Here is a 12,309-nt window from a genome sequence, read left to right as displayed (position 1 = left end):
TGTGTGTGTGTGTGTATGCATGTGTATGTGTGTGACCACCAGGGACTTTGCGAACAATGGCGTCTGTTCTTCTGAAGCTCATTAGCTTCATTACACAGAATGTTAGTTTTATTTCCAGAAAGTATCTTCACTGTTTAATTAGTGACTGGTGTTGGTAAATGACATACACCTAAAAATCACTGCACAAGCCATGAAATCTTTGTTCAGTACATGGAATAGTTCAATATGAAGGTCAACATTACTGAAATTTTGTTAATTTCACTCTTCAGAATCTTTGAGAGCACAGACTGAAGGCAAAGACAAACATTGTCAATCGCTGTGTTAGATCGGAAAGGACTTGTGTTGTTCTAAAGGGCGGTTACAATTTACATTTTCATGTTTAATTTGGAGGACTTGCTTGAATACTTCTGCTGTTGTAGAGCATCAATTAACCACATCTTAATGACACTCCTGAATTTGAATGTAAAATCCTGAAACATCTTTGGAATTTGAAGGAATTGCAACAAGACAAGAATGATTGTGTGTGTGTGTGTGTGTGTGTGTGTGTGTGTGTGTGTGTGTGTGTGTGTGTGTGTGTGTGTAGCCCCTATCTCTTCTCTCCACAGTACATCAGCAGGAGCTGTCAGATCAGCATCAGGCCTTGCCAGTCAGATTAAGGATGTTACAGCAGCAGCATCCTGGCCGGCAGCCGAGCGGCTGCAGATAGATTTCACATTCTCTGTGTTTATCTCTCCTCTGTCTCTGGCTCAGTCTCTGTCTCTCTGTCTTCAGTGTCTCTGCAGGACACTGCTGCTCTGTCGGCTCTGATCCCAGGGTCGAATGGAGGTGAGCAGAGCTAAGTGGAGAGGTGACGGGACAGGTGGCGCAACACCACGGTTTTACAGAGCCCCAGTGAGTCATAGATCATGTCCCATTACAGTACAGTATAAAATAAATTCATAATTCTGTGTGAGGTGGTGCAAGAGTGGAGGGATGGAGAGGAATTAGAAAAGGTGGTGAGGTAAGATTTCAGCAGCCTGTTTTACTGGTTTATCATCACTCATAATATTATGTTAATACCTCATTTAGTTGGAATTAAATTAAGCACGTCCTCACTGCCAGACACACTTGTGGCTCTAAACATACCAAATACATCATGTTTGAATCATGAATGTTGGGAAATGTGTCTAATATTATGCACAAGACATTTCCATATTTCAGTTTGTTGGAGTGATGCATCTATAAAATCAGTCTTGCTGTAGGTTTGAATATTTTCTCAGCATGAGCTTATATATATATATATATATATATATATATATATATATATATATATATATATATATATATATATATATATATATATATATGTATGTACACAGAAAAAGTTGTTTGCGCTTTCAGATGCAATCTGCAAACCTTATTTTCAGTGGGGATAGTTTCTAAAACTCTAGTGCAATGAAATCAATCTTCAGAACCACAAGACTTACCCAAAGATTCAAAGTGTTATTTGCTCAGTAACCAAGTCTCTTCCAAACCTCTCACTTTCCATGGCTTTACTGATGTCGTCAATTAACATCACTTCTTTATATTAAAGGCACTACAAAATAACTCTTTACTCCCTTGAAGGAACAGTCCACCATTTTCAGAAATCTTTATTTACAGTCTTGGATCAATACCACTTTCATGTCTGTGATGGTAAATATGATGCAGGAGCCAGCATTTGGTTAGCTTAGCTTCAGACAGGAAATAGGGGAAACAGCTAAGCTGCCTCTGTCCAAAGGAGACAAACTCATCCTTGCAGCACCTGTAATGCTCACTAACTAACCTATTATATTTCATGATTTAATGTGTATTAAAGCAAAGTAAACAACAATTCACCTTATTATAGAAAAGTTTTCCTCCACCCTTATAGTCTGAATAATGTCTCTCAGTTCTCCACTGTCCTTTGTTTATTTTCATGGCGCCCGGGAGGATATCTAATTCATCACATCACATTTGCAGGCGGCACCTATTTATACTACAAACCCGTTTCTGAAATCTCACTGTCGTGTGAGTTTGTGAGACTTCTGTGTGTAACACAAAGCTGGGGTGATTCTTGAAGCTCCATTGTGAGGAAACATGATATTAATGCCACTCAGACAGAGGGAGGAGAGGGCTGAAAACTGTGCACAGTTACAGCTCAGAGGGTTTTACTGAGCGTGACACGACCCTGTGAAGGTCACTCATCCATGTAAATAATATGGCATCTATGAACAAACGCACACCGCACAGGACAGTGATACAAAGACACTAGAGGATACCAGAGTATCAGATGTGGGCATGAATAAATCCATAAAGCTGCTGCGAAGTATATGAGACGCATATGTGACCCAAGAAAAACAGTTCATGGTCAAAAACACATAATGAAATCTAAATGCGGCGTGCGCACACACGCACACACAAACACACACGTACATAGAAATGCGAACAAATGGCCCAGAACAGAAGCAATGCACCTTTTAAATTCTAAACACTCATTATTTGACGTTACCTCAAATAAATTAGATAAAAGTAAATAAGTAGAGTCACAGTAAGACACACCCACGTACTAAAAATAAAGGTAAAGGTTTGTTCTGCTGTCACTCTGAGTTGACTTAAAATTAAAGTACCAGTGTCACTCATAAGCTTGCATGAAGTTTTTGAACAGAACAGAAATTACCTTACACCTGAAATTTCTTTATAAAATCAGCCAACTGATATGTCAATTATATCCAACAAAGACATTGCTTTTGGCATGTTTAAATCATTAAAACTATAAATACCAACTGTTCAGACTTCACCGCTGTTCATTCGCTGAAGCTGAAGAACTTGTGCCAAAAGTGTACAAAACTGTTTCAGCAATCATGTCAGACAGCAGTCATGAATGTAAGTGTAAAATTCACTCTTCCTTTTGTTCTATCTTCTCTCTTTGGCTGCTAAATGCTCCATGTTCTTCAGCAGCTAGTTGCTAACTTTGGAAGCCATTTGCTACTGGGAAGATAGTGTGCAGTAGGTTTATCTGAGCTTGTTTGCAAAGAAACAGCTGCCTGCTGCTGCTGCTGCTGCTGCTGCTGCTGCTGCTGCTGCTGTGAGAAACTGCTGGTTCATGAGAGCTGAGACTGAGCCAGACAGTGAATGCACTGTTAAACCAAAACAATGTGCTAAAAGAGGCCAGAGCTGGTGATAAAACACTATGGGTTTGTCTCTGTGAGTGATTCATAGTTCATGTATGATTAGTGGATCTTTAGTAAGTAAATTCAGTGACAGTCCCCTTTAAGTTTAAGGAATGTACAGTACTATGTCAATGAGTGGCCTCGTAAGTATATAAGTAAAACATGTGTGCAGGCTGTATACGGTGTCCCAGCCGCCGTCCATGCCCCACTACTGGATCCATGAATAATGCAGAACTTACATTTTCATACCACTTCCTCTTCCCTCCTTCCATCCCATTTTCTCCTCCCCCTCCTCCTCCTCCTCCTCCTCCTCCTCCTCCACCACCTCCCCCATGTGTGCTGTAGTAAAAATAGAACCGCAGACCTGCAAGCTTTCGCTCTGGTGTTTACACCATCATGACCCTCCCCACTGCTCTCTCTCTCCTGACAGTAGGGTTATTACTCTCATTCATCTCAGCCTGTTCTTTCTATCCTCCACGGGAGCCGGAGAGGAGAAACAAGAGAGGAGGTTGTCGGGCCAGACTGGGAGCTGAGAGAGGGTCCTCAGGTAGCATATAGATGCTTCATCTCCATATCTTTATTATGCGCCTCATAAAAATAGCCCTGCTCAGGCCTTCGCCGCTCGCCTCCTCTCGCCTCCCACGCCTCCTCTGCATGCACTCAGTCTCTGCTCAGGGGAAATGAGGAGCTTCTCTTCCCAGACATTAAATGTAGAAACTAGTATGCACAGACAGAAAAATGAGATGCTTACTCCTTCTCTGTGGATGCAAAGCAGTCATAAAGTTCCTTGTCAGGATATGAATATATACATCAGGATGTAAGATTTGAAAAGTCAATGCAAACTCACTTTATCTAGATTTTGTTTAGTAAATGGATTGTGCCTGTCTTTGTAGCATGAAATAGATATTAGTCAGGTATCATGCTTCAGTATCAAACTGCTCTTCTTTTAAGGACAGACAGTAAAAACCAAACTGGCTTGTGCTGGTAAAAAAAAAAATAGACATTTAGCTAAATCTGGAATTCTAATGTAAAATAATGTGCATTAATAAATAAAGTATAGCCTGATCTGTTTGTTTTGTATTTTCTGGCAGGTTTCACGGCTGAGCTGGAAGTGAGGAATTCAACTGGAGAAATAAAATTTCAAAAAGTATCCTAACCAGGCACAGCAGGCTTGTCAAGCTGTGTATTTCCTCCCATGTTGAAGCATGTGCATGGAGAAATATTAAGTATAAAACTAAAACCACATGATCAAAGCATAAGGAACGAATGAAGCTGTGTTTGCTCTAACATGAGCAACTATGACTATACAGAAGTAGCCTAGTGAAACAGATTGGGTTTTCTCCCTTCACACTGGCCACTGAAGTGTCACCGGCCTGGATCCGATGATACTCTGCTGGGCAGCAGTTTTCAGTGTTGTATCTAGGTGGGTGACTGTTATTCAGATATACGATTCCTACCTCTTCCTGTAGCCTGGCCTCGGTTTTAGTGACATGGTCGGCATCTAACGTTTTTCCAAAAATCCCAAAATTCCGAAAATCTGCTCACTCCTCCAGAGATGTGATGGGAAACATGGTGCACTGATCTTGATGAATTTAAGGTTACTGTTTATCACAACGTTGAGTAATGGAAAATGTTAATTCTGAAGGAGTTCGCAGTTTCATTTAAACATCGTGGCTGTATTCTTTAGTTTTAGTTTTTTTATTTTAGTTTTTCATGTGGTTGGTTTGTAAAACAATTGGTAAACACACCGACCTCTTTGGTGATCACAGCTGTGTTTCTGGTAGACACATCGAGCTTGGAAAAACATAGCTAGGACTAACCTTACGGAGCAGTGTGTTTTGAGAGCACACTGTGGAAGATGGTGACTGCGGGTCCGCCGGCAGACCGGCCCGCACCACCGCCAGCCTCGGCCTTGGCTGGGTCCAGGACCATCCTGCGCCCCTCCTGTCTGGTCAGGGCAGTTACCTGGGAGATCAAATCCAAGATCTGGAAGGGTCGATGGTCTCAACCCAACCCAGGTAATGGTCCTCCTAATGGTCCACCTTGTGGTTGAAGCGGTACACTCTCAGGTTCTGCGATGGGCTCACACTTGTCATTTCACCTTGGTATAAATCGTATGTTGTCATTCCTCAAGAGAAGCTACTGGTGGCCTACAATGGACTCTGACTCCAGAAAATATATCCAAACATGCTCCATGTATGCACAAAACAAGGCCTCCCGTCATCCTCCTGCTGGTCTGCTCCAGCTCCTGTGCCCAGTACCCCCTGGTCCCACCCCCATCTCAAGGTAACACAGTAATTGTGACCACTTCTCCAAGGAAGTTCATTTTGTGCCTCTTCCTTAGCTCCCCACAGCCACAGAGACAGACAGGCTCCTAGAGGACCAGCTGTTCCGCCTGCATGGGATCCCAATGACATTGTCTCAGAACAGGGTCCACAGTTTATTTCTCAGATGTGGAAGGTTTTTGGTCAGGCTCCAGGAGCCAGAGTCAGTCTCACATCAGGGTTGCATCTGCAGTCTAAAGGTCAGTCTGAGCAGGCCAATCAGGAGCTCAAGGCCACTCTTCGCTGTGTTACCTCAACTAATCCCTCTCTCTAGAGTTGACAGTTTACCTAGATTGAATATAATACCATGACTAGTGCAGCAACTGGGCTGTCCCCATTTGAGGCCTCATTGGGGTACCAACCTCATTTGTTTCCAGCCAAGGAGGGGGAGATCGCAGTTCCCTCCACGCAACATCAACTTCGCCAAACACCTGGTCCACTCTCCTTCATCGGATCTCCACCCCGTCATATCACCCAGGTCAGAGAGTATGGTTATCTTCCAAAAATATACCTCTGAGAACTGTTTCAAGAAAGTTGTCTCATCATCAGTTATCCTTTCATCTCAGCTCTCCTTTGAAACTAGTTTGTGATTTTTCTCCATGCTCTCCACTAGTGCTCTCACTGCTGTGCTCTGTCTCTCCGTCCAAGAAAACCCTGAGCCATACGCCACCTGGATCTCCTCCTGTAAGTCAGCTAACTCTCTCTGCCTCGCCAGTCTATCTCCCTGCCAGCCCGGCTCAGCTCATCTGGATCACACATTTCTGTACTGTGCATACAATTAACTCTTCTTTTGCACTGAATTCTGACCGTCCTTCTGGGTTCAGCCAAAAGTCCCCATTATGACATTCAAACCAGTTACTGTGAATTTTGAATCTTGTTACTCTAAATTCTGTAAGCGCTGTACTGTAAAGCTTGACAGGCATGGCAACAGTAACTAATGGGGACGGGTGTAGCAAAGGGTCAATTGGGAATATCTTTTCATTCACTCACAAATTAAATTTAGATTTGATGCTTCTATCTTAACACATATAAATCTACTGCATGGATCATTTACTTCACATCACTGAACTTCTTTGAGGTTTCTTATCATAAATGATGAGCTATTTAGAGAATGAATGGGATATAACAGCTTTTACACAGCAGGGTACACCAGCCTAGTTAGCAAACGCTCACAGCCAGTTTTAAGGGAGACAATTATAAAATAAGGATACACTCCATTGCTAAAGGTCTCCTCTTCTTCTTCTTCTCCTCCTCCCCTCTTTTAAAGGTCACACTGGAAACAAGGAGAAGATGGATGGAGGAGGCAGAACGGTATTTGAACATCGTCCTCTGCTTCAAATGAACGAGGTGTTTGAACAGCTGCTGTGACGCTCCCAACACACATGATTCCCTCAATATGCACACATCATACAGCAGATCTGTGGCTGAGAAGGGGAGAGAGTCAAACTGCGACTTCAGACATATTGGTACAAATTGATGAAATGAGTGTGTACGGTTGCTGTGCAGATAGAGGAGTGTAAACAGTAAATCACTGACAGTCTGCCGCTGTTTGAACTCATGAGTCAATTCAGAAAGCAGAGACGGTAATATATGTTAAACATGGGAGACAGAGAGAGAGGGGGCAATGGCAATTTATAGGCTGAAAACCTCATTTTCACGGTTTGGTACCCTTCAAGGTGACAACACTTTGAAAGATGTACAGTTTGTTATATATGATCATGTGTGGGATGTTAGGCATGACTGAGGAGTAGCTCAGTGCTTCCTTATTTAAGTACTTTTAGGATATTTATTCATGTTTTTACTGCATTTGACATCATTTTCCAGGGAGCTTGAGCTCTTCAAAGTCACTAGTGTGTATTTTTCCACAATTTTTGTTTAATAATACTTATTTTAACACCATGTCAGCGAGGAGTATCACAGACACAGCACTTTAAGGATAAATTATACCTTCCACATGGCCGTAAGGGTGCGTGAGACAGTAATCTTACCAGCTACTCATGTCCACCAGTGTCTGCAGACTGTGCATGCATACAGACTGTTACTTAAAACAAAGCTCTTACAAACTAACATGGAATTTATTAAATTCACTGTAATTCGTGAGCCACCCAGTTCATTCACTGTGCCTCCAGTGCCGAACAACAAGCTAACAGTGATTTCACATTTGTTGTCATAATGGAATTTCAAGGCAGTTGCATTATGAAACAGGTCTTTAATATCTCCATCAATGGTGCTGATTGGAAAATTTTTCCACATGGTACTTCTCAGACCTCGTAATTATCTGTTCAGCAAGACTTGCCAGTTTCTCCATTTTGTGTGGATGAGTTTACTCCAGCACATGGTATTTTGGATTCAGACAGATTGTTACAGCTCAAATATTATTTTGTTTTTTTTCTGCTTTTAAACTTCAGTTTGAACCTCAACTAAATAGTATGTCACAGTTGTATGTACAGAGCTGCAGAGCGCACACTGTCTGGGCTGCTGTTCTGTCTGTTATACAGATATATGAAAGTGGACGTCCTTGCAGTCATGAGCTGATGGCATCATTTATGTTTACAAGTACTACTTGTTAGTTATTTTGTCATTTCTTTTTTAATTTTCAATGTTTACTTATTACAAAAGTCTGTGCTGTACTATCAGGGTTTCATAGCGCTGTGTTGTGTCTTGTTGGTTTGTTTTGCTCTGGTTAATTTTTGATAAAACAGAATAGAAAATGAAGCACAAAAAACAGGCGACATGAGGCAACACAGCATTTCATCAGTCAGTTTTTGTTCTTTTTTTTCTCTTTTGAGGTCAGCTTTCTGTGTCAGGACCCTTTAAGTCAACACATCTCAGTGTTTTTTAAAGGTTACAAATGAAAGACTGTGACTAGTTGAATGGTTTCACTGTTGTTGTGAATGAAAAGATGCATTCATTGAAAGTTAAATCTACTTTCTTTTGTAAAAAAAAATACCAAAATATTATACTGCATCCCTCTTACTCCTTACTTTACTGAACCATGTGATTTGGTTGAGGGGGGATGAAAGTGCCAGCAGAGTGGAAGAGAAAGACACTCAAACTAAGGTGAGTTAAGTGCACTTCCACCTGTGACTGAACAATGTGAAGCAGTAAACAAACACGCTGTGAAGAATCCACATCCATGGCATTATTTGAAAGGACAACAGAACAAAACCAAATCATGTGAATGAAAAAGCCGTCTGTGGCACAGTGAAACATGCTGATACAAGTGTTGTGAGGGAATCAAAGCACTGTTTTCAGACCCTTTGTGAATACGAAGCATGTTGCAGACAGACTGTCACACCTTCTCTTTGACCGTTTCCCGTGGCAGGATTTTTAAATTACCCGCTGGACATCCTGCAGTCGCCAAAGCTTTTCAAAGCGCTTTCAGTTTGGCATTTGATTCCCTGCTCTCCTTTTCTTTAGACCTATCTGTGTGTCTTTTTTCTCTCCTCCTTTTCTTCTCTTTCATGCAAAACACCTCGGCTGCTGAAAGGGATTGTTGGAGGAATCCACAGTTATTCAATGGGGAGAGGAGAGGAGATAAAGGAAGAAAGGAAACAGGAAGAGGAGAGCAGACAAGGAAGGAAGAGGAGAGGGGGAGAAGAGTGGAGACAGTGGACAGGAGAGGAGATAAAGGAGGAGAGGAAAGAAAAGGAAACAGAGAGGAGATTAAAGGGGAGAAGAGAGAGATGAAAGGAGAGAAGAGGAGACAAGGAAGGCATTGGAAAGGAGAGGAGATAAGGGGGAACAGGAAAGGGCACAATGACAAAAGAGGAGAGGAGCAGAGAGAAAAGGAAATGAGGAGAGGAACAGAGGAGAGATGAGAAAAGAGGAGAGGAGACAAGGAGAAAAGAGAGGACATAAAGCATGAGAGGAGATGGGAGGAAACAAGGGGAGAAATTAAAGGAAAGAGGAGAGGGGCCAAGGTGGGAGGGGATATAAGGGGAAAGAAGAGAGGAGAGGAGAGGAGAGGAGGAGAGAAGGAAGGAGAGAAAACAAGGAAAAAAGAGGAGGAGGAGAAGAATAGGAGAAGGAACACACATATGAAAGGAGAGCAGAGTAGATAAAAGCAGAAAAGAGGAGAGAAAATGGAAAGGAGAAGAAAGAGGAAGAAAACAGAGGACAGGAGGAGGATGAGAAGCCAGTCGTTCTTTACCCAGGGGGGAGGCACAGCGGGGGGTGCGGGAGGTGAAGGAGGGAGATGGGCTCCTCATCCCTCTCTCCTCCAACTGAGCCTCCTTCCTCAAGGTCAGTCACACACACATATACACACTCACGCACACACGTACATGTACACACAAACACACACACGGCAGGTTGGCAGACGTGGCACACACACACACACACACACACGCACACACACACACACACACACACACACACACACACACACATTTAGTCGAGCTCAAGTAGAAAAGACGCCTTCTGCCTGCTTTTCTCTCTCTGACTCTGTACCAACCAGCCAAGTCTCAGTCAACCATCTGGAGATAAAAACACCATTCTTCCCACACACACACACACACACACACACACACACACACACACACACACACACACATACACACACTGTGTGTTTATGATAATAGACCAAATGCCTCTATTGATTCTTTCTCTGTCTGTGTCTGTCTGTGTCTGAGTGTGTGTGCATGTCGAATCAGTTTTATTTCTACATGGAAAACACACTTCTCTCTCCCTCTTTAAAATGTTCTCCTACACTCTTCTTTTGGTCAAAAATTTATTACTTCTTCATCTTAGTGAACCATTCACCTACTATGATTGAGTTCTAGAAATACATTTTTCATCATTTCTGTATTTTTTTTAATACAAACACCCAAAATGACAGAAAGTCATAAAGGTAATTTGAGTGAAAATGAGCAGTGGGGATTGAATTCAGTGAAAACTGATAAACCTTCTGTGCCTGAAACACAGAACAAAGAGATACTGCTTGTGAAAATTGTCAGACATAAAGATGTTGTGAAACATTAGGATGAATGCTCACCTCTGCATCAGCAGCTGGATTGTATTTGAAGCATAATCCAGTTTTACCTATTCAAAACTGGACAACAGCAGCTACAGAAATGCTTAAGGAATGCACTCTAAACAGTCGGCAATTTTGGAAAATATTACTCCATTTACATCTGGTATTAACATGGATTCTGTATCTGGACATCTTATTTGGGTAAAGAGAAAGTCATGTTAATGCTGAACCTATTGCAAAGGTAAGCACATTGTACCATAATCTTGTTTCATCTTTTTGATATTTTCCTGTTCTGCTGGCTGTGTGTTGTATTTTCATTTCAACCAGACCCTGAGAAATCTTCTGCTCCACCTTTTGGCCTCTAGCCACAAACTCTCACACCCTCTGAATGGCCTCTTCTTTGTGAGACTGAAGTATTGGTCTTTTCAGCAAATGCCCCAAAACCAACATGCTGTATTCATTGTTAGACTTGTCCCAAGTGTGGAAGTAGTCTGCAGATGGAGGTGGTTGAATGGGTCAATTAAATATTAGATTGTCCTACCAACCAACACACCCTCAACACACCCTAATTAAAAGGCTGACTAGGTTGTTTGCCAATGACTCCCAAAACAGCATGATTAGTGGAGAGTAGACTTCGTTGTACTGGATCTTCAAGTACAACTTCAGTTTGGTTAGGTTCAGGTCAAACTGGACCTTCATCGTACCGGCCCTCGTCATCATGTGGTTCTCAAAAAAACAGTTGTCGTTTGCTTTGGTTTAGGCATCAAAACTGCTTGATTAGATTTAGGAGAAGGTCATGGTTTGAGTTAAAATAAGTAAATTAATGTTACATGCGTGACGTGGCTTATGTTATGATAAGTCAACCTTGACTTTTGGCTTCACATGGGATTTGGTCTCCTGGGTGAAAGTCCAGTGTGTTTTGGAAGGTACAGACATGTGATGCTATCCTGCCGATAGCAGCGTCAGATCACAGAAAGTTTCCATGTGTGGTTCTGGAGGGGTTTGACAAACTGAGCATGTTGTCATTTAATTTGGACATTAACATTTGTCCAATGAGCATCTTTCATGCGTGGTTCTCCCTGACCTCTGAAAGTAGTTCTTTGGTTCCACAAACTCATTAAGAGAACAGTGGCAACACATGTGAATGGCTACACATCAGACTCTGTTTTGGTAGGTTGCTGCAGTGACTATCATTAAGGTGTTGGTCCACCTGAACCATCCAGAGCAGCTTCAGTGTTCCTTGTCCTTGAACCTCATGTCTCTGAAGTCTCTGCTGGAGGGATGAACACCTTCCAAAAGGTATTCTTTTATTTGGTGTATTGTTGTTAGTGGTAGAGACTGCCAGCATGTTACTCCCAAATTCCCCATAGGCGTTCGGCTGATGAAGGTCACTGTTCTCATAATTCTTCATCAGTGAGTGAGTCCTTGTCACCTGTATTGAAGCCCTTGTTTCCGGTTTGTATATGTTTATGTGAAGGTTTCTCCGGCTTTGCAGTATTCCTCCAGCTATTCATTCAAAAACATAGATTGCAAAATGACATTCAAGCAGTGTCATTAAAAATGTTGCTCTCTTGTTTGTCTTTTTGTTGTTGTTTTGTTTGTACGTAAATGAATGTTATCGCATGGACAACTGTCCGGCGCAGCCAGAAAACAACTAAAAACCAGCCATGTTGAAACCTCTAATGGGATGTGGAGAACAGGCTTCCTCCCCCTTCCTGTAAAATATTCCTCCTCCTCTCTTTGGGTCAAGATTGTCTCCCCCTTCAGCCCTCCTCCCCTACCCTTTTTTTTTTTTTTTTTTTTTTTTTTTTTTTTAACTGGCTGCAAATTCACTGCTGTT

This window comes from Chaetodon auriga, chromosome 13 (genome assembly GCF_051107435.1).
Source record: "Chaetodon auriga isolate fChaAug3 chromosome 13, fChaAug3.hap1, whole genome shotgun sequence".
Taxonomy (NCBI): Eukaryota; Metazoa; Chordata; class Actinopteri; order Chaetodontiformes; family Chaetodontidae; genus Chaetodon; species Chaetodon auriga.
This window is presented reverse-complemented; position numbering follows the sequence as displayed.